This window comes from Ambystoma mexicanum, unplaced genomic scaffold, assembly GCF_040938575.1.
Source record: "Ambystoma mexicanum isolate Mex_15411 unplaced genomic scaffold, UKY_AmexF1_1 Mex_scaf1, whole genome shotgun sequence".
Taxonomy (NCBI): domain Eukaryota; kingdom Metazoa; phylum Chordata; class Amphibia; order Caudata; family Ambystomatidae; genus Ambystoma; species Ambystoma mexicanum.
In genome coordinates, this window is record NW_027182324.1 from 2,246,521 (window position 1) to 2,266,902 (window position 20,382).

General features: G+C 40.8%; 31 non-coding genes across 31 annotated transcripts; 15 read left to right on the top strand and 16 right to left on the bottom strand.

Moving 5' to 3' along the window:
- Window positions 1–298: 298 nt before the first annotated feature.
- On the top strand, window positions 299–372 carry TRNAT-AGU (transfer RNA threonine (anticodon AGU)). Its single transcript has one exon. It is a non-coding gene; the product is annotated as a tRNA-Thr (tRNA).
- A 237-nt stretch (window positions 373–609) lies between these two features.
- Window positions 610–682, bottom strand: TRNAK-UUU (transfer RNA lysine (anticodon UUU)). Its single transcript has one exon. It is a non-coding gene; the product is annotated as a tRNA-Lys (tRNA).
- A 769-nt stretch (window positions 683–1,451) lies between these two features.
- On the bottom strand, window positions 1,452–1,524 carry TRNAK-UUU (transfer RNA lysine (anticodon UUU)). Its single transcript has one exon. It is a non-coding gene; the product is annotated as a tRNA-Lys (tRNA).
- A 1,297-nt stretch (window positions 1,525–2,821) lies between these two features.
- Window positions 2,822–2,895, top strand: TRNAT-AGU (transfer RNA threonine (anticodon AGU)). Its single transcript has one exon. It is a non-coding gene; the product is annotated as a tRNA-Thr (tRNA).
- Window positions 2,896–3,132: 237 nt separating this feature from the next.
- TRNAK-UUU (transfer RNA lysine (anticodon UUU)) lies at window positions 3,133–3,205 on the bottom strand. The gene has a single exon. It is a non-coding gene; the product is annotated as a tRNA-Lys (tRNA).
- A 457-nt stretch (window positions 3,206–3,662) lies between these two features.
- On the top strand, window positions 3,663–3,736 carry TRNAT-AGU (transfer RNA threonine (anticodon AGU)). Its single transcript has one exon. It is a non-coding gene; the product is annotated as a tRNA-Thr (tRNA).
- A 767-nt stretch (window positions 3,737–4,503) lies between these two features.
- TRNAT-AGU (transfer RNA threonine (anticodon AGU)) lies at window positions 4,504–4,577 on the top strand. The gene has a single exon. It is a non-coding gene; the product is annotated as a tRNA-Thr (tRNA).
- A 237-nt stretch (window positions 4,578–4,814) lies between these two features.
- On the bottom strand, window positions 4,815–4,887 carry TRNAK-UUU (transfer RNA lysine (anticodon UUU)). Its single transcript has one exon. It is a non-coding gene; the product is annotated as a tRNA-Lys (tRNA).
- A 769-nt stretch (window positions 4,888–5,656) lies between these two features.
- TRNAK-UUU (transfer RNA lysine (anticodon UUU)) lies at window positions 5,657–5,729 on the bottom strand. Its single transcript has one exon. It is a non-coding gene; the product is annotated as a tRNA-Lys (tRNA).
- A 457-nt stretch (window positions 5,730–6,186) lies between these two features.
- On the top strand, window positions 6,187–6,260 carry TRNAT-AGU (transfer RNA threonine (anticodon AGU)). The gene has a single exon. It is a non-coding gene; the product is annotated as a tRNA-Thr (tRNA).
- A 767-nt stretch (window positions 6,261–7,027) lies between these two features.
- TRNAT-AGU (transfer RNA threonine (anticodon AGU)) lies at window positions 7,028–7,101 on the top strand. The gene has a single exon. It is a non-coding gene; the product is annotated as a tRNA-Thr (tRNA).
- A 237-nt stretch (window positions 7,102–7,338) lies between these two features.
- On the bottom strand, window positions 7,339–7,411 carry TRNAK-UUU (transfer RNA lysine (anticodon UUU)). The gene has a single exon. It is a non-coding gene; the product is annotated as a tRNA-Lys (tRNA).
- A 457-nt stretch (window positions 7,412–7,868) lies between these two features.
- On the top strand, window positions 7,869–7,942 carry TRNAT-AGU (transfer RNA threonine (anticodon AGU)). The gene has a single exon. It is a non-coding gene; the product is annotated as a tRNA-Thr (tRNA).
- A 237-nt stretch (window positions 7,943–8,179) lies between these two features.
- Window positions 8,180–8,252, bottom strand: TRNAK-UUU (transfer RNA lysine (anticodon UUU)). The gene has a single exon. It is a non-coding gene; the product is annotated as a tRNA-Lys (tRNA).
- A 769-nt stretch (window positions 8,253–9,021) lies between these two features.
- Window positions 9,022–9,094, bottom strand: TRNAK-UUU (transfer RNA lysine (anticodon UUU)). Its single transcript has one exon. It is a non-coding gene; the product is annotated as a tRNA-Lys (tRNA).
- A 767-nt stretch (window positions 9,095–9,861) lies between these two features.
- Window positions 9,862–9,934, bottom strand: TRNAK-UUU (transfer RNA lysine (anticodon UUU)). The gene has a single exon. It is a non-coding gene; the product is annotated as a tRNA-Lys (tRNA).
- Window positions 9,935–10,391: 457 nt separating this feature from the next.
- On the top strand, window positions 10,392–10,465 carry TRNAT-AGU (transfer RNA threonine (anticodon AGU)). The gene has a single exon. It is a non-coding gene; the product is annotated as a tRNA-Thr (tRNA).
- Window positions 10,466–11,232: 767 nt separating this feature from the next.
- TRNAT-AGU (transfer RNA threonine (anticodon AGU)) lies at window positions 11,233–11,306 on the top strand. Its single transcript has one exon. It is a non-coding gene; the product is annotated as a tRNA-Thr (tRNA).
- A 237-nt stretch (window positions 11,307–11,543) lies between these two features.
- On the bottom strand, window positions 11,544–11,616 carry TRNAK-UUU (transfer RNA lysine (anticodon UUU)). The gene has a single exon. It is a non-coding gene; the product is annotated as a tRNA-Lys (tRNA).
- Window positions 11,617–12,385: 769 nt separating this feature from the next.
- TRNAK-UUU (transfer RNA lysine (anticodon UUU)) lies at window positions 12,386–12,458 on the bottom strand. The gene has a single exon. It is a non-coding gene; the product is annotated as a tRNA-Lys (tRNA).
- Window positions 12,459–13,755: 1,297 nt separating this feature from the next.
- On the top strand, window positions 13,756–13,829 carry TRNAT-AGU (transfer RNA threonine (anticodon AGU)). The gene has a single exon. It is a non-coding gene; the product is annotated as a tRNA-Thr (tRNA).
- Window positions 13,830–14,066: 237 nt separating this feature from the next.
- TRNAK-UUU (transfer RNA lysine (anticodon UUU)) lies at window positions 14,067–14,139 on the bottom strand. The gene has a single exon. It is a non-coding gene; the product is annotated as a tRNA-Lys (tRNA).
- A 457-nt stretch (window positions 14,140–14,596) lies between these two features.
- On the top strand, window positions 14,597–14,670 carry TRNAT-AGU (transfer RNA threonine (anticodon AGU)). The gene has a single exon. It is a non-coding gene; the product is annotated as a tRNA-Thr (tRNA).
- A 767-nt stretch (window positions 14,671–15,437) lies between these two features.
- TRNAT-AGU (transfer RNA threonine (anticodon AGU)) lies at window positions 15,438–15,511 on the top strand. Its single transcript has one exon. It is a non-coding gene; the product is annotated as a tRNA-Thr (tRNA).
- A 237-nt stretch (window positions 15,512–15,748) lies between these two features.
- Window positions 15,749–15,821, bottom strand: TRNAK-UUU (transfer RNA lysine (anticodon UUU)). The gene has a single exon. It is a non-coding gene; the product is annotated as a tRNA-Lys (tRNA).
- A 769-nt stretch (window positions 15,822–16,590) lies between these two features.
- On the bottom strand, window positions 16,591–16,663 carry TRNAK-UUU (transfer RNA lysine (anticodon UUU)). The gene has a single exon. It is a non-coding gene; the product is annotated as a tRNA-Lys (tRNA).
- Window positions 16,664–17,120: 457 nt separating this feature from the next.
- TRNAT-AGU (transfer RNA threonine (anticodon AGU)) lies at window positions 17,121–17,194 on the top strand. Its single transcript has one exon. It is a non-coding gene; the product is annotated as a tRNA-Thr (tRNA).
- A 767-nt stretch (window positions 17,195–17,961) lies between these two features.
- Window positions 17,962–18,035, top strand: TRNAT-AGU (transfer RNA threonine (anticodon AGU)). The gene has a single exon. It is a non-coding gene; the product is annotated as a tRNA-Thr (tRNA).
- A 237-nt stretch (window positions 18,036–18,272) lies between these two features.
- Window positions 18,273–18,345, bottom strand: TRNAK-UUU (transfer RNA lysine (anticodon UUU)). The gene has a single exon. It is a non-coding gene; the product is annotated as a tRNA-Lys (tRNA).
- Window positions 18,346–18,802: 457 nt separating this feature from the next.
- On the top strand, window positions 18,803–18,876 carry TRNAT-AGU (transfer RNA threonine (anticodon AGU)). The gene has a single exon. It is a non-coding gene; the product is annotated as a tRNA-Thr (tRNA).
- Window positions 18,877–19,113: 237 nt separating this feature from the next.
- On the bottom strand, window positions 19,114–19,186 carry TRNAK-UUU (transfer RNA lysine (anticodon UUU)). Its single transcript has one exon. It is a non-coding gene; the product is annotated as a tRNA-Lys (tRNA).
- Window positions 19,187–20,382: the final 1,196 nt, after the last annotated feature.

The window sequence follows — 20,382 nt, forward strand, 5'->3', positions numbered from 1 at the left end:
GATTTGCAGCATCTAGGACTTTAATGTTCACCCACTAACGGATTTGAATGTTTTGCCACATTCATGAGTGCAAACTTGCTCCCCAGTAAAGACGAACATGTGCTCCTCAATGCACACACTGGGCAATGCAGTCCACTCTAAATCGACGATTAATGACATGCTCGTTTTGTGCAATGGAGTTTCAGTCAATTGGAAAACATTTTGAAAAGTTATATTGCAACAGAAGCCCAGCCTTAAAAAAGTGGATTTCACTTCTAAATGATTACATGAGGAAGGAAAGGAGACCAGATGCAAAAAAGGTGCTGTGGCTTAGTTGGTTAAAGCGCCTGTCTAGTAAACAGGAGATCCTGAGTTCGAATCTCAGCAGCGCCTGTCTGCTTTTTTTTCGACCAATCTGTCTCCCCAATATTAAAACTTTGTACAAAGATTGCTATTTCATGCTATTTAGAAGCACAGTCAGGCTTGAAATGTTGGCAAAGCATCCAAGAACTCTGGACTCCACTACCTTAGAATCATATTGCCCAAGGTTGCGATGCCATCAGAAATAGCACATATTAGAATGAGCAATTCATATTTCCTGCTTAATTTTTTGTAAAAGAAGCAAAGGTACGCCTGAACAGGGACTTGAACCCTGGACCCTCAGATTAAAAGTCTGATGCTCTACCGACTGAGCTATCCAGGCACAAGGATCACTGCCCATTTGAAACTTGATTTTCACTCTACAGCACCTCCATACATGGCTACCTCACTGGTCAATAAAGGAAATGAATTACTAGTGCATTACACACATTTTGACACTGGAGACATAACTTTTTTCAGTCATTCCGTATCCAGATATAGAGATTTGCAGCATCTAGGACTTTAATGTTCACCCACTTACGGATTTGAATGTTTTGCCACATTCATGAGTGCAAAATTGCTCCCCAGTAAAGGCGAACATGTGCTCCTCAATACACACACTGGGCAATGAAGTCCACTCTAAATCAACGATTAATGACATGCTCGTTTTGTGCATTGGAGTTTCAGTCAATTGGAAAACATTTTGTAAAGTTATATTGCAACAGAAGCCCAGCCTTAAAAAAAGTGGATTTCACTTCTAAATGATTACATGAGGAAGGACAGGAGATCAGATGCCAAAGAGGTTTTGTGGCTTAGTTGGTTAAAGCGCCTGTCTAGTAAACTGGAGATCCTGAGTTTGAATCTCAGCAGCGCCTGTCTGCTTTTTTTTCGACCAATCTGTCTCCCCAATATTAAAACTTTGTACAAAGATTGTTATTTCATGCTATTTAGAAGCACAGTCAGGCTTGAAATGTTGGCAAAGCATCCAAGAATTCTGGACTTCACTACCTTAGAGTCATATTGCCCAAGGTTGCGATGCCATCAGAAATAGCACATATTAGAATGAGCAATTCATATTTCCTGCTAAATTTTTTGTAAAAGAAGCAAAGATACGCCTGAACAGGGACTTGAACCCTGGACCCTCAGATTAAAAGTCTGATGCTCTACCGACTGAGCTATCCAGGCACAGGGATCACTGCCCATTTGAAACTTGATTTTCACTCTACAGCACCTCCATACATGGCTACCTCACTGGTCAATAAAGGAAATGAATTACTAGTGCATTACACACATTTTGACACTGGAGACATAACTTTTTTCAGTCATTACGTATCCAGATATAGAGATTTGCAGCATCTAGGACTTTAATGTTCACCCACTTACGGATTTGAATGTTTTGCCACATTCATGAGTGCAAACTTGCTCCCCAGTAAAGACGAACATGTGCTCCTCAATGCACACACTGGGCAATGCAGTCCACTCTAAATCGACGATTAATGACATGCTCGTTTTGTGCAATGGAGTTTCAGTCAATTGGAAAACATTTTGAAAAGTTATATTGCAACAGAAGTCCAGCCTTAAAAAAGTGGATTTCACTTCTAAATGATTACATGAGGAAGGAAAGGAGACCAGATGCAAAAAAGGTGCTGTGGCTTAGTTGGTTAAAGCGCCTGTCTAGTAAACAGGAGATCCTGAGTTTGAATCTCAGCAGCGCCTGTCTGCTTTTTTTCGACCAATCTGTCTCCCCAATATTAAAACTTTGTACAAAGATTGCTATTTCATGCTATTTAGAAGCACAGTCAGGCTTGATATGTTGGCAAAGCATCCAAGAACTCTGGACTCCACTACCTTAGAGTCATATTGCCCAAGGTTGCGATGCCATCAGAAATAGCACATATTAGAATGAGCAATTCATATTTCCTGCTTAATTTTTTGTAAAAGAAGCAAAGGTACGCCTGAACAGGGACTTGAACCCTGGACCCTTAGATTAAAAGTCTGATGCTCTACCGACTGAGCTATCCAGGCAGATGGATCACTGCCCATTTGAAACTTGATTTTCACTCTACAGCACCTCCATACATGGCTACCTCACTGGTCAATAAAGGAAATGAATTACTAGTGCATTACACACATTTTGACACTGGAGACATAACTTTTTTCAGTCATTCCGTATCCAGATATAGAGATTTGCAGCATCTAGGACTTTAATGTTCACCCACTTACGGATTTGAATGTTTTGCCACATTCATGAGTGCAAACTTGCTCCCCAGTAAAGACGAACATGTGCTCCTCAATGCACACACTGGGCAATGCAGTCCACTCTAAATCGACGATTAATGACATGCTCGTTTTGTGCAATGGAGTTTCAGTCAATTGGAAAACATTTTGAAAAGTTATATTGCAACAGAAGCCCAGCCTTAAAAAAGTGGATTTCGCTTCTAAATGATTACATGAGGAAGGAAAGGAGACCAGATGCAAAAAAGGTGCTGTGGCTTAGTTGGTTAAAGCGCCTGTCTAGTAAACAGGAGATCCTGAGTTCGAATCTCAGCAGCGCCTGTCTGCTTTTTTTTCGACCAATCTGTCTCCCCAATATTAAAACTTTGTACAAAGATTGCTGTTTCATGCTATTTAGAAGCACAGTCAGGCTTGAAATGTTGGCAAAGCATCCAAGAACTCTGGACTCCACTACCTTAGAGTCATATTGCCCAAGGTTGCGATGCCATCAGAAATAGCACATATTAGAATGAGCAATTCATATTTCCTGCTTAATTTTTTGTAAAAGAAGCAAAGGTACGCCTGAACAGGGACTTGAACCCTGGACCCTCAGATTAAAAGTCTGATGCTCTACCGACTGAGCTATCCAGGCACAAGGATCACTGCCCATTTGAAACTTGATTTTCACTCTACAGCACCTCCATACATGGCTACCTCACTGGTCAATAAAGGAAATGAATTACTAGGCCATTACACACATTTTGACACTGGAGACATAACTTTTTTCAGTCATTCCGTATCCAGATATAGAGATTTGCAGCATCTAGGACTTTAATGTTCACCCACTTACGGATTTGAATGTTTTGCCACATTCATGAGTGCAAACTTGCTCCCCAGTAAAGACGAACATGTGCTCCTCAATGCACACACTGGGCAATGCAGTCCACTCTAAATCGACGATTAATGACATGCTCGTTTTGTGCAATGGAGTTTCAGTCAATTGGAAAACATTTTGAAAAGTTATATTGCAACAGAAGCCCAGCCTTAAAAAAGTGGATTTCACTTCTAAATGACTACATGAGGAAGGAAAGGAGACCAGATGCAAAAAAGGTGCTGTGGCTTAGTTGGTTAAAGCGCCTGTCTAGTAAACAGGAGATCCTGAGTTCGAATCTCAGCAGCGCCTGTCTGCTTTTTTTTCGACCAATCTGTCTCCCCAATATTAAAACTTTGTACAAAGATTGCTGTTTCATGCTATTTAGAAGCACAGTCAGGCTTGAAATGTTGGCAAAGCATCCAAGAATTCTGGACTCCACTACCTTAGAGTCATATTGCCCAAGGTTGCGATGCCATCAGAAATAGCACATATTAGAATGAGCAATTCATATTTCCTGCTAAATTTTTTGTAAAAGAAGCAAAGATACGCCTGAACGGGGACTTGAACCCTGGACCCTCAGATTAAAAGTCTGATGCTCTACCGACTGAGCTATCCAGGCACAGGGATCACTGCCCATTTGAAACTTGATTTTCACTCTACAGCACCTCCATACATGGCTACCTCACTGGTCAATAAAGGAAATGAATTACTAGTGCATTACACACATTTTGACACTGGAGACATAACTTTTTTCAGTCATTCCGTATCCAGATATAGAGATTTGCAGCATCTAGGACTTTAATGTTCACCCACTTACGGATTTGAATGTTTTGCCACATTCATGAGTGCAAACTTGCTCCCCAGTAAAGACGAACATGTGCTCCTCAATGCACACACTGGGCAATGCAGTCCACTCTAAATCGACGATTAATGACATGCTCGTTTTGTGCAATGGAGTTTCAGTCAATTGGAAAACATTTTGAAAAGTTATATTGCAACAGAAGCCCAGCCTTAAAAAAGTGGATTTCACTTCTAAATGATTACATGAGGAAGGAAAGGAGACCAGATGCAAAAAAGGTGCTGTGGCTTAGTTGGTTAAAGCGCCTGTCTAGTAAACAGGAGATCCTGAGTTCGAATCTCAGCAGCGCCTGTCTGCTTTTTTTTCGACCAATCTGTCTCCCCAATATTAAAACTTTGTACAAAGATTGCTGTTTCATGCTATTTAGAAGCACAGTCAGGCTTGAAATGTTGGCAAAGCATCCAAGAACTCTGGACTCCACTACCTTAGAGTCATATTGCCCAAGGTTGCGATGCCATCAGAAATAGCACATATTAGAATGAGCAATTCATATTTCCTGCTAAATTTTTTGTAAAAGAAGCAAAGATACGCCTGAACAGGGACTTGAACCCTGGACCCTCAGATTAAAAGTCTGATGCTCTACCGACTGAGCTATCCAGGCACAGGGATCACTGCCCATTTGAAACTTGATTTTCACTCTACAGCACCTCCATACATGGCTACCTCACTGGTCAATAAAGGAAATGAATTACTAGTGCATTGCACACATTTTGACACTGGAGACATAACTTTTTTCAGTCATTCCGTATCCAGATATAGAGATTTGCAGCATCTAGGACTTTAATGTTCACCCACTTACGGATTTGAATGTTTTGCCACATTCATGAGTGCAAAATTGCTCCCCAGTAAAGGCGAACATGTGCTCCTCAATACACACACTGGGCAATGCAGTCCACTCTAAATCAACGATTAATGACATGCTCGTTTTGTGCAATGGAGTTTCAGTCAATTGGAAAACATTTTGTAAAGTTATATTGCAACAGAAGCCCAGCCTTAAAAAAAGTGGATTTCACTTCTAAATGATTACATGAGGAAGGAAAGGAGATCAGATGCAAAAGAGGTGCTGTGGCTTAGTTGGTTAAAGCGCCTGTCTAGTAAACAGGAGATCCTGAGTTCGAATCTCAACAGCCCCTCTCTGCTTTTTTTTCGACCAATCTGTCTCCCCAATATTAAAACTTTGTACAAAGATTGTTATTTCATGCTATTTAGAAGCACAGTCAGGCTTGAAATGTTGGCAAAGCATCCAAGAATTCTGGACTCCACTACCTTAGAGTCATATTGCCCAAGGTTGCGATGCCATCAGAAATAGCACATATTAGAATGAGCAATTCATATTTCCTGCTAAATTTTTTGTAAAAGAAGCAAAGATACGCCTGAACAGGGACTTGAACCCTGGACCCTCAGATTAAAAGTCTGATGCTCTACCGACTGAGCTATCCAGGCACAGGGATCACTGCCTATTTGAAACTTGATTTTCACTCTACAGCACCTCCATACATGGCTACCTCACTGGTCAATAAAGGAAATGAATTACTAGTGCATTACACACATTTTGACACTGGAGACATAACTTTTTTCAGTCATTCCGTATCCAGATATAGAGATTTGCAGCATCTAGGACTTTAATGTTCACCCACTTACGGATTTGAATGTTTTGCCACATTCATGAGTGCAAACTTGCTCCCCAGTAAAGACGAACATGTGCTCCTCAATGCACACACTGGGCAATGCAGTCCACTCTAAATCGACGATTAATGACATGCTCGTTTTGTGCAATGGAGTTTCAGTCAATTGGAAAACATTTTGAAAAGTTATATTGCAACAGATGCCCAGCCTTAAAAAAGTGGATTTCACTTCTAAATGATTACATGAGGAAGGAAAGGAGACCAGATGCAAAAAGGGTGCTGTGGCTTAGTTGGTTAAAGCGCCTGTCTAGTAAACAGGAGATCCTGAGTTCGAATCTCAGCAGCGCCTGTCTGCTTTTTTTTCGACCAATCTGTCTCCCCAATATTAAAACTTTGTACAAAGATTGCTATTTCATGCTATTTAGAAGCACAGTGAGGCTTGAAATGTTGGCAAAGCATCCAAGAACTCTTGACTCCACTACCTTAGAGTCATATTGCCCAAGGTTGCGATGCCATCAGAAATAGCACATATTAGAATGAGCAATTCATATTTCCTGCTTAATTTTTTGTAAAAGAAGCAAAGGTACGCCTGAACAGGGACTTGAACCCTGGACCCTCAGATTAAAAGTCTGATGCTCTACCGACTGAGCTATCCAGGTACAGGGATCACTGCCCATTTGAAACTTGATTTTCACTCTACAGCACCTCCATACATGGCTACCTCACTGGTCAATAAAGGAAATGAATTACTAGTGCATTACACACATTTTGACACTGGAGACATAACTTTTTTCAGTCATTCCGTATCCAGATATAGAGATTTGCAGCATCTAGGACTTTAATGTTCACCCACTTACGGATTTGAATGTTTTGCCACATTCATGAGTGCAAACTTGCTCCCCAGTAAAGACGAACATGTGCTCCTCAATGCACACACTGGGCAATGCAGTCCACTCTAAATCGACGATTAATGACATGCTCGTTTTGTGCAATGGAGTTTCAGTCAATTGGAAAACATTTTGAAAAGTTATATTGCAACAGAAGCCCAGCCTTAAAAAAGTGGATTTCACTTCTAAATGATTACATGAGGAAGGAAAGGAGACCAGATGCAAATAAGGTGCTGTGGCTTAGTTGGTTAAAGCGCCTGTCTAGTAAACAGGAGATCCTGAGTTCGAATCTCAGCAGCGCCTGTCTGCTTTTTTTTCGACCAATCTGTCTCCCCAATATTAAAACTTTGTACAAAGATTGCTGTTTCATGCTATTTAGAAGCACTGTCAGGCTTGAAATGTTGGCAAAGCATCCAAGAACTCTGGACTCCACTACCTTAGAGTCATATTGCCCAAGGTTGCGATGCCATCAGAAATAGCACATATTAGAATGAGCAATTCATATTTCCTGCTTAATTTTTTGTAAAAGAAGCAATGGTACGCCTGAACAGGGACTTGAACCCTGGACCCTCAGATTAAAAGTCTGATGCTCTACCGACTGAGCTATCCAGGCACAAGGATCACTGCCCATTTGAAACTTGATTTTCACTCTACAGCACCTCCATACATGGCTACCTCACTGGTCAATAAAGGAAATGAATTACTAGTGCATTACACACATTTTGACACTGGAGACATAACTTTTTTCAGTCATTCCGTATCCAGATATAGAGATTTGCAGCATCTAGGACTTTAATGTTCACCCACTTACGGATTTGAATGTTTTGCCACATTCATGAGTGCAAACTTGCTCCCCAGTAAAGACGAACATGTGCTCCTCAATGCACACACTGGGCAATGCAGTCCACTCTAAATCGACGATTAATGACATGCTCGTTTTGTGCAATGGAGTTTCAGTCAATTGGAAAACATTTTGAAAAGTTATATTGCAACAGAAGCCCAGCCTTAAAAAAGTGGATTTCACTTCTAAATGATTACATGAGGAAGGAAAGGAGACCAGATGCAAAAAAGGTGCTGTGGCTTAGTTGGTTAAAGCGCCTGTCTAGTAAACAGGAGATCCTGAGTTCGAATCTCAGCAGCGCCTGTCTGCTTTTTTTTCGACCAATCTGTCTCCCCAATATTAAAACTTTGTACAAAGATTGCTATTTCATGCTATTTAGAAGCACAGTCAGGCTTGAAATGTTGGCAAAGCATCCAAGAACTCTGGACTCCACTACCTTAGAATCATATTGCCCAAGGTTGCGATGCCATCAGAAATAGCACATATTAGAATGAGCAATTCATATTTCCTGCTTAATTTTTTGTAAAAGAAGCAAAGGTACGCCTGAACAGGGACTTGAACCCTGGACCCTCAGATTAAAAGTCTGATGCTCTACCGACTGAGCTATCCAGGCACAAGGATCACTGCCCATTTGAAACTTGATTTTCACTCTACAGCACCTCCATACATGGCTACCTCACTGGTCAATAAAGGAAATGAATTACTAGTGCATTACACACATTTTGACACTGGAGACATAACTTTTTTCAGTCATTCCGTATCCAGATATAGAGATTTGCAGCATCTAGGACTTTAATGTTCACCCACTTACGGATTTGAATGTTTTGCCACATTCATGAGTGCAAAATTGCTCCCCAGTAAAGGCGAACATGTGCTCCTCAATACACACACTGGGCAATGCAGTCCACTCTAAATCAACGATTAATGACATGCTCGTTTTGTGCAATGGAGTTTCAGTCAATTGGAAAACATTTTGTAAAGTTATATTGCAACAGAAGCCCAGCCTTAAAAAAAGTGGATTTCACTTCTAAATGATTACATGAGGAAGGACAGGAGATCAGATGCCAAAGAGGTTTTGTGGCTTAGTTGGTTAAAGCGCCTGTCTAGTAAACTGGAGATCCTGAGTTTGAATCTCAGCAGCGCCTGTCTGCTTTTTTTTCGACCAATCTGTCTCCCCAATATTAAAACTTTGTACAAAGATTGTTATTTCATGCTATTTAGAAGCACAGTCAGGCTTGAAATGTTGGCAAAGCATCCAAGAATTCTGGACTTCACTACCTTAGAGTCATATTGCCCAAGGTTGCGATGCCATCAGAAATAGCACATATTAGAATGAGCAATTCATATTTCCTGCTAAATTTTTTGTAAAAGAAGCAAAGATACGCCTGAACAGGGACTTGAACCCTGGACCCTCAGATTAAAAGTCTGATGCTCTACCGACTGAGCTATCCAGGCACAGGGATCACTGCCCATTTGAAACTTGATTTTCACTCTACAGCACCTCCATACATGGCTACCTCACTGGTCAATAAAGGAAATGAATTACTAGTGCATTACACACATTTTGACACTGGAGACATAACTTTTTTCAGTCATTACGTATCCAGATATAGAGATTTGCAGCATCTAGGACTTTAATGTTCACCCACTTACGGATTTGAATGTTTTGCCACATTCATGAGTGCAAACTTGCTCCCCAGTAAAGACGAACATGTGCTCCTCAATGCACACACTGGGCAATGCAGTCCACTCTAAATCGACGATTAATGACATGCTCCTTTTGTGCAATGGAGTTTCAGTCAATTGGAAAACATTTTGAAAAGTTATATTGCAACAGAAGTCCAGCCTTAAAAAAGTGGATTTCACTTCTAAATGATTACATGAGGAAGGAAAGGAGACCAGATGCAAAAAAGGTGCTGTGGCTTAGTTGGTTAAAGCGCCTGTCTAGTAAACAGGAGATCCTGAGTTTGAATCTCAGCAGCGCCTGTCTGCTTTTTTTCGACCAATCTGTCTCCCCAATATTAAAACTTTGTACAAAGATTGCTATTTCATGCTATTTAGAAGCACAGTCAGGCTTGATATGTTGGCAAAGCATCCAAGAACTCTGGACTCCACTACCTTAGAGTCATATTGCCCAAGGTTGCGATGCCATCAGAAATAGCACATATTAGAATGAGCAATTCATATTTCCTGCTTAATTTTTTGTAAAAGAAGCAAAGGTACGCCTGAACAGGGACTTGAACCCTGGACCCTCAGATTAAAAGTCTGATGCTCTACCGACTGAGCTATCCAGGCAGATGGATCACTGCCCATTTGAAACTTGATTTTCACTCTACAGCACCTCCATACATGGCTACCTCACTGGTCAATAAAGGAAATGAATTACTAGTGCATTACACACATTTTGACACTGGAGACATAACTTTTTTCAGTCATTCCGTATCCAGATATAGAGATTTGCAGCATCTAGGACTTTAATGTTCACCCACTTACGGATTTGAATGTTTTGCCACATTCATGAGTGCAAACTTGCTCCCCAGTAAAGACGAACATGTGCTCCTCAATGCACACACTGGGCAATGCAGTCCACTCTAAATCGACGATTAATGACATGCTCGTTTTGTGCAATGGAGTTTCAGTCAATTGGAAAACATTTTGAAAAGTTATATTGCAACAGAAGCCCAGCCTTAAAAAAGTGGATTTCGCTTCTAAATGATTACATGAGGAAGGAAAGGAGACCAGATGCAAAAAAGGTGCTGTGGCTTAGTTGGTTAAAGCGCCTGTCTAGTAAACAGGAGATCCTGAGTTCGAATCTCAGCAGCGCCTGTCTGCTTTTTTTTCGACCAATCTGTCTCCCCAATATTAAAACTTTGTACAAAGATTGCTGTTTCATGCTATTTAGAAGCACAGTCAGGCTTGAAATGTTGACAAAGCATCCAAGAACTCTGGACTCCACTACCTTAGAGTCATATTGCCCAAGGTTGCGATGCCATCAGAAATAGCACATATTAGAATGAGCAATTCATATTTCCTGCTTAATTTTTTGTAAAAGAAGCAAAGGTACGCCTGAACAAGGACTTGAACCCTGGACCCTCAGATTAAAAGTCTGATGCTCTACCGACTGAGCTATCCAGGCACAAGGATCACTGCCCATTTGAAACTTGATTTTCACTCTACAGCACCTCCATACATGGCTACCTCACTGGTCAATAAAGGAAATGAATTACTAGTGCATTACACACATTTTGACACTGGAGACATAACTTTTTTCAGTCATTCCGTATCCAGATATAGAGATTTGCAGCATCTAGGACTTTAATGTTCACCCACTAACGGATTTGAATGTTTTGCCACATTCATGAGTGCAAACTTGCTCCCCAGTAAAGACGAACATGTGCTCCTCAATGCACACACTGGGCAATGCAGTCCACTCTAAATCGACGATTAATGACATGCTCGTTTTGTGCAATGGAGTTTCAGTCAATTGGAAAACATTTTGAAAAGTTATATTGCAACAGAAGCCCAGCCTTAAAAAAGTGGATTTCACTTCTAAATGATTACATGAGGAAGGAAAGGAGACCAGATGCAAAAAAGGTGCTGTGGCTTAGTTGGTTAAAGCGCCTGTCTAGTAAACAGGAGATCCTGAGTTCGAATCTCAGCAGCGCCTGTCTGCTTTTTTTTCGACCAATCTGTCTCCCCAATATTAAAACTTTGTACAAAGATTGCTATTTCATGCTATTTAGAAGCACAGTCAGGCTTGAAATGTTGGCAAAGCATCCAAGAACTCTGGACTCCACTACCTTAGAATCATATTGCCCAAGGTTGCGATGCCATCAGAAATAGCACATATTAGAATGAGCAATTCATATTTCCTGCTTAATTTTTTGTAAAAGAAGCAAAGGTACGCCTGAACAGGGACTTGAACCCTGGACCCTCAGATTAAAAGTCTGATGCTCTACCGACTGAGCTATCCAGGCACAAGGATCACTGCCCATTTGAAACTTGATTTTCACTCTACAGCACCTCCATACATGGCTACCTCACTGGTCAATAAAGGAAATGAATTACTAGTGCATTACACACATTTTGACACTGGAGACATAACTTTTTTCAGTCATTCCGTATCCAGATATAGAGATTTGCAGCATCTAGGACTTTAATGTTCACCCACTTACGGATTTGAATGTTTTGCCACATTCATGAGTGCAAAATTGCTCCCCAGTAAAGGCGAACATGTGCTCCTCAATACACACACTGGGCAATGAAGTCCACTCTAAATCAACGATTAATGACATGCTCGTTTTGTGCATTGGAGTTTCAGTCAATTGGAAAACATTTTGTAAAGTTATATTGCAACAGAAGCCCAGCCTTAAAAAAAGTGGATTTCACTTCTAAATGATTACATGAGGAAGGACAGGAGATCAGATGCCAAAGAGGTTTTGTGGCTTAGTTGGTTAAAGCGCCTGTCTAGTAAACTGGAGATCCTGAGTTTGAATCTCAGCAGCGCCTGTCTGCTTTTTTTTCGACCAATCTGTCTCCCCAATATTAAAACTTTGTACAAAGATTGTTATTTCATGCTATTTAGAAGCACAGTCAGGCTTGAAATGTTGGCAAAGCATCCAAGAATTCTGGACTTCACTACCTTAGAGTCATATTGCCCAAGGTTGCGATGCCATCAGAAATAGCACATATTAGAATGAGCAATTCATATTTCCTGCTAAATTTTTTGTAAAAGAAGCAAAGATACGCCTGAACAGGGACTTGAACCCTGGACCCTCAGATTAAAAGTCTGATGCTCTACCGACTGAGCTATCCAGGCACAGGGATCACTGCCCATTTGAAACTTGATTTTCACTCTACAGCACCTCCATACATGGCTACCTCACTGGTCAATAAAGGAAATGAATTACTAGTGCATTACACACATTTTGACACTGGAGACATAACTTTTTTCAGTCATTACGTATCCAGATATAGAGATTTGCAGCATCTAGGACTTTAATGTTCACCCACTTACGGATTTGAATGTTTTGCCACATTCATGAGTGCAAACTTGCTCCCCAGTAAAGACGAACATGTGCTCCTCAATGCACACACTGGGCAATGCAGTCCACTCTAAATCGACGATTAATGACATGCTCGTTTTGTGCAATGGAGTTTCAGTCAATTGGAAAACATTTTGAAAAGTTATATTGCAACAGAAGTCCAGCCTTAAAAAAGTGGATTTCACTTCTAAATGATTACATGAGGAAGGAAAGGAGACCAGATGCAAAAAAGGTGCTGTGGCTTAGTTGGTTAAAGCGCCTGTCTAGTAAACAGGAGATCCTGAGTTTGAATCTCAGCAGCGCCTGTCTGCTTTTTTTCGACCAATCTGTCTCCCCAATATTAAAACTTTGTACAAAGATTGCTATTTCATGCTATTTAGAAGCACAGTCAGGCTTGATATGTTGGCAAAGCATCCAAGAACTCTGGACTCCACTACCTTAGAGTCATATTGCCCAAGGTTGCGATGCCATCAGAAATAGCACATATTAGAATGAGCAATTCATATTTCCTGCTTAATTTTTTGTAAAAGAAGCAAAGGTACGCCTGAACAGGGACTTGAACCCTGGACCCTTAGATTAAAAGTCTGATGCTCTACCGACTGAGCTATCCAGGCAGATGGATCACTGCCCATTTGAAACTTGATTTTCACTCTACAGCACCTCCATACATGGCTACCTCACTGGTCAATAAAGGAAATGAATTACTAGTGCATTACACACATTTTGACACTGGAGACATAACTTTTTTCAGTCATTCCGTATCCAGATATAGAGATTTGCAGCATCTAGGACTTTAATGTTCACCCACTTACGGATTTGAATGTTTTGCCACATTCATGAGTGCAAACTTGCTCCCCAGTAAAGACGAACATGTGCTCCTCAATGCACACACTGGGCAATGCAGTCCACTCTAAATCGACGATTAATGACATGCTCGTTTTGTGCAATGGAGTTTCAGTCAATTGGAAAACATTTTGAAAAGTTATATTGCAACAGAAGCCCAGCCTTAAAAAAGTGGATTTCGCTTCTAAATGATTACATGAGGAAGGAAAGGAGACCAGATGCAAAAAAGGTGCTGTGGCTTAGTTGGTTAAAGCGCCTGTCTAGTAAACAGGAGATCCTGAGTTCGAATCTCAGCAGCGCCTGTCTGCTTTTTTTTCGACCAATCTGTCTCCCCAATATTAAAACTTTGTACAAAGATTGCTGTTTCATGCTATTTAGAAGCACAGTCAGGCTTGAAATGTTGGCAAAGCATCCAAGAACTCTGGACTCCACTACCTTAGAGTCATATTGCCCAAGGTTGCGATGCCATCAGAAATAGCACATATTAGAATGAGCAATTCATATTTCCTGCTTAATTTTTTGTAAAAGAAGCAAAGGTACGCCTGAACAGGGACTTGAACCCTGGACCCTCAGATTAAAAGTCTGATGCTCTACCGACTGAGCTATCCAGGCACAAGGATCACTGCCCATTTGAAACTTGATTTTCACTCTACAGCACCTCCATACATGGCTACCTCACTGGTCAATAAAGGAAATGAATTACTAGGCCATTACACACATTTTGACACTGGAGACATAACTTTTTTCAGTCATTCCGTATCCAGATATAGAGATTTGCAGCATCTAGGACTTTAATGTTCACCCACTTACGGATTTGAATGTTTTGCCACATTCATGAGTGCAAACTTGCTCCCCAGTAAAGACGAACATGTGCTCCTCAATGCACACACTGGGCAATGCAGTCCACTCTAAATCGACGATTAATGACATGCTCGTTTTGTGCAATGGAGTTTCAGTCAATTGGAAAACATTTTGAAAAGTTATATTGCAACAGAAGCCCAGCCTTAAAAAAGTGGATTTCACTTCTAAATGACTACATGAGGAAGGAAAGGAGACCAGATGCAAAAAAGGTGCTGTGGCTTAGTTGGTTAAAGCGCCTGTCTAGTAAACAGGAGATCCTGAGTTCGAATCTCAGCAGCGCCTGTCTGCTTTTTTTTCGACCAATCTGTCTCCCCAATATTAAAACTTTGTACAAAGATTGCTGTTTCATGCTATTTAGAAGCACAGTCAGGCTTGAAATGTTGGCAAAGCATCCAAGAATTCTGGACTCCACTACCTTAGAGTCATATTGCCCAAGGTTGCGATGCCATCAGAAATAGCACATATTAGAATGAGCAATTCATATTTCCTGCTAAATTTTTTGTAAAAGAAGCAAAGATACGCCTGAACGGGGACTTGAACCCTGGACCCTCAGATTAAAAGTCTGATGCTCTACCGACTGAGCTATCCAGGCACAGGGATCACTGCCCATTTGAAACTTGATTTTCACTCTACAGCACCTCCATACATGGCTACCTCACTGGTCAATAAAGGAAATGAATTACTAGTGCATTACACACATTTTGACACTGGAGACATAACTTTTTTCAGTCATTCCGTATCCAGATATAGAGATTTGCAGCATCTAGGACTTTAATGTTCACCCACTTACGGATTTGAATGTTTTGCCACATTCATGAGTGCAAACTTGCTCCCCAGTAAAGACGAACATGTGCTCCTCAATGCACACACTGGGCAATGCAGTCCACTCTAAATCGACGATTAATGACATGCTCGTTTTGTGCAATGGAGTTTCAGTCAATTGGAAAACATTTTGAAAAGTTATATTGCAACAGAAGCCCAGCCTTAAAAAAGTGGATTTCACTTCTAAATGATTACATGAGGAAGGAAAGGAGACCAGATGCAAAAAAGGTGCTGTGGCTTAGTTGGTTAAAGCGCCTGTCTAGTAAACAGGAGATCCTGAGTTCGAATCTCAGCAGCGCCTGTCTGCTTTTTTTTCGACCAATCTGTCTCCCCAATATTAAAACTTTGTACAAAGATTGCTGTTTCATGCTATTTAGAAGCACAGTCAGGCTTGAAATGTTGGCAAAGCATCCAAGAACTCTGGACTCCACTACCTTAGAGTCATATTGCCCAAGGTTGCGATGCCATCAGAAATAGCACATATTAGAATGAGCAATTCATATTTCCTGCTAAATTTTTTGTAAAAGAAGCAAAGATACGCCTGAACAGGGACTTGAACCCTGGACCCTCAGATTAAAAGTCTGATGCTCTACCGACTGAGCTATCCAGGCACAGGGATCACTGCCCATTTGAAACTTGATTTTCACTCTACAGCACCTCCATACATGGCTACCTCACTGGTCAATAAAGGAAATGAATTACTAGTGCATTGCACACATTTTGACACTGGAGACATAACTTTTTTCAGTCATTCCGTATCCAGATATAGAGATTTGCAGCATCTAGGACTTTAATGTTCACCCACTTACGGATTTGAATGTTTTGCCACATTCATGAGTGCAAAATTGCTCCCCAGTAAAGGCGAACATGTGCTCCTCAATACACACACTGGGCAATGCAGTCCACTCTAAATCAACGATTAATGACATGCTCGTTTTGTGCAATGGAGTTTCAGTCAATTGGAAAACATTTTGTAAAGTTATATTGCAACAGAAGCCCAGCCTTAAAAAAAGTGGATTTCACTTCTAAATGATTACATGAGGAAGGAAAGGAGATCAGATGCAAAAGAGGTGCTGTGGCTTAGTTGGTTAAAGCGCCTGTCTAGTAAACAGGAGATCCTGAGTTCGAATCTCAACAGCCCCTCTCTGCTTTTTTTTCGACCAATCTGTCTCCCCAATATTAAAACTTTGTACAAAGATTGTTATTTCATGCTATTTAGAAGCACAGTCAGGCTTGAAATGTTGGCAAAGCATCCAAGAATTCTGGACTCCACTACCTTAGAGTCATATTGCCCAAGGTTGCGATGCCATCAGAAATAGCACATATTAGAATGAGCAATTCATATTTCCTGCTAAATTTTTTGTAAAAGAAGCAAAGATACGCCTGAACAGGGACTTGAACCCTGGACCCTCAGATTAAAAGTCTGATGCTCTACCGACTGAGCTATCCAGGCACAGGGATCACTGCCTATTTGAAACTTGATTTTCACTCTACAGCACCTCCATACATGGCTACCTCACTGGTCAATAAAGGAAATGAATTACTAGTGCATTACACACATTTTGACACTGGAGACATAACTTTTTTCAGTCATTCCGTATCCAGATATAGAGATTTGCAGCATCTAGGACTTTAATGTTCACCCACTTACGGATTTGAATGTTTTGCCACATTCATGAGTGCAAACTTGCTCCCCAGTAAAGACGAACATGTGCTCCTCAATGCACACACTGGGCAATGCAGTCCACTCTAAATCGACGATTAATGACATGCTCGTTTTGTGCAATGGAGTTTCAGTCAATTGGAAAACATTTTGAAAAGTTATATTGCAACAGATGCCCAGCCTTAAAAAAGTGGATTTCACTTCTAAATGATTACATGAGGAAGGAAAGGAGACCAGATGCAAAAAGGGTGCTGTGGCTTAGTTGGTTAAAGCGCCTGTCTAGTAAACAGGAGATCCTGAGTTCGAATCTCAGCAGCGCCTGTCTGCTTTTTTTTCGACCAATCTGTCTCCCCAATATTAAAACTTTGTACAAAGATTGCTATTTCATGCTATTTAGAAGCACAGTGAGGCTTGAAATGTTGGCAAAGCATCCAAGAACTCTTGACTCCACTACCTTAGAGTCATATTGCCCAAGGTTGCGATGCCATCAGAAATAGCACATATTAGAATGAGCAATTCATATTTCCTGCTTAATTTTTTGTAAAAGAAGCAAAGGTACGCCTGAACAGGGACTTGAACCCTGGACCCTCAGATTAAAAGTCTGATGCTCTACCGACTGAGCTATCCAGGTACAGGGATCACTGCCCATTTGAAACTTGATTTTCACTCTACAGCACCTCCATACATGGCTACCTCACTGGTCAATAAAGGAAATGAATTACTAGTGCATTACACACATTTTGACACTGGAGACATAACTTTTTTCAGTCATTCCGTATCCAGATATAGAGATTTGCAGCATCTAGGACTTTAATGTTCACCCACTTACGGATTTGAATGTTTTGCCACATTCATGAGTGCAAACTTGCTCCCCAGTAAAGACGAACATGTGCTCCTCAATGCACACACTGGGCAATGCAGTCCACTCTAAATCGACGATTAATGACATGCTCGTTTTGTGCAATGGAGTTTCAGTCAATTGGAAAACATTTTGAAAAGTTATATTGCAACAGAAGCCCAGCCTTAAAAAAGTGGATTTCACTTCTAAATGATTACATGAGGAAGGAAAGGAGACCAGATGCAAATAAGGTGCTGTGGCTTAGTTGGTTAAAGCGCCTGTCTAGTAAACAGGAGATCCTGAGTTCGAATCTCAGCAGCGCCTGTCTGCTTTTTTTTCGACCAATCTGTCTCCCCAATATTAAAACTTTGTACAAAGATTGCTGTTTCATGCTATTTAGAAGCACTGTCAGGCTTGAAATGTTGGCAAAGCATCCAAGAACTCTGGACTCCACTACCTTAGAGTCATATTGCCCAAGGTTGCGATGCCATCAGAAATAGCACATATTAGAATGAGCAATTCATATTTCCTGCTTAATTTTTTGTAAAAGAAGCAATGGTACGCCTGAACAGGGACTTGAACCCTGGACCCTCAGATTAAAAGTCTGATGCTCTACCGACTGAGCTATCCAGGCACAAGGATCACTGCCCATTTGAAACTTGATTTTCACTCTACAGCACCTCCATACATGGCTACCTCACTGGTCAATAAAGGAAATGAATTACTAGTGCATTACACACATTTTGACACTGGAGACATAACTTTTTTCAGTCATTCCGTATCCAGATATAGAGATTTGCAGCATCTAGGACTTTAATGTTCACCCACTTACGGATTTGAATGTTTTGCCACATTCATGAGTGCAAACTTGCTCCCCAGTAAAGACGAACATGTGCTCCTCAATGCACACACTGGGCAATGCAGTCCACTCTAAATCGACGATTAATGACATGCTCGTTTTGTGCAATGGAGTTTCAGTCAATTGGAAAACATTTTGAAAAGTTATATTGCAACAGAAGCCCAGCCTTAAAAAAGTGGATTTCACTTCTAAATGATTACATGAGGAAGGAAAGGAGACCAGATGCAAAAAAGGTGCTGTGGCTTAGTTGGTTAAAGCGCCTGTCTAGTAAACAGGAGATCCTGAGTTCGAATCTCAGCAGCGCCTGTCTGCTTTTTTTTCGACCAATCTGTCTCCCCAATATTAAAACTTTGTACAAAGATTGCTATTTCATGCTATTTAGAAGCACAGTCAGGCTTGAAATGTTGGCAAAGCATCCAAGAACTCTGGACTCCACTACCTTAGAATCATATTGCCCAAGGTTGCGATGCCATCAGAAATAGCACATATTAGAATGAGCAATTCATATTTCCTGCTTAATTTTTTGTAAAAGAAGCAAAGGTACGCCTGAACAGGGACTTGAACCCTGGACCCTCAGATTAAAAGTCTGATGCTCTACCGACTGAGCTATCCAGGCACAAGGATCACTGCCCATTTGAAACTTGATTTTCACTCTACAGCACCTCCATACATGGCTACCTCACTGGTCAATAAAGGAAATGAATTACTAGTGCATTACACACATTTTGACACTGGAGACATAACTTTTTTCAGTCATTCCGTATCCAGATATAGAGATTTGCAGCATCTAGGACTTTAATGTTCACCCACTTACGGATTTGAATGTTTTGCCACATTCATGAGTGCAAAATTGCTCCCCAGTAAAGGCGAACATGTGCTCCTCAATACACACACTGGGCAATGCAGTCCACTCTAAATCAACGATTAATGACATGCTCGTTTTGTGCAATGGAGTTTCAGTCAATTGGAAAACATTTTGTAAAGTTATATTGCAACAGAAGCCCAGCCTTAAAAAAAGTGGATTTCACTTCTAAATGATTACATGAGGAAGGACAGGAGATCAGATGCAAAAGAGGTGCTGTGGCTTAGTTGGTTAAAGCGCCTGTCTAGTAAACTGGAGATCCTGAGTTCGAATCTCAGCAGCGCCTGTCTGCTTTTTTTTTGACCAATCTGTCTCCCCAATATTAAAACTTTGTACAAAGATTATTTCATGCTATTTAGAAGCACAGTCAGGCTTGAAATGTTGGCAAAGCATCCAAGAATTCTGGACTCCACTACCTTAGAGTCATATTGCCCAAGGTTGCGATGCCATCAGAAATAGCACATATTAGAATGAGCAATTCATATTTCCTGCTAAATTTTTTGTAAAAGAAGCAAAGATACACCTGAACAGGGACTTGAACCCTGGACCCTCAGATTAAAAGTCTGATGCTCTACTGACTGAGCTATCCAGGCACAGGGATCACTGCCCATTTGAAACTTGATTTTCACTCTACAGCACCTCCATACATGGCTACCTCACTGGTCAATAAAGGAAATGAATTACTAGTGCATTACACACATTTTGACACTGGAGACATAACTTTTTTCAGTCATTCCGTATCCAGATATAGAGATTTGCAGCATCTAGGACTTTAATGTTCACCCACTTACGGATTTGAATGTTTTGCCACATTCATGAGTGCAAAATTGCTCCCCAGTAAAGGCGAACATGTGCTCCCCAATACACACACTGGGCAATGCAGTCCACTCTAAATCAACGATTAATGACATGCTCGTTTTGTGCAATGGAGTTTCAGTCAATTGGAAAAC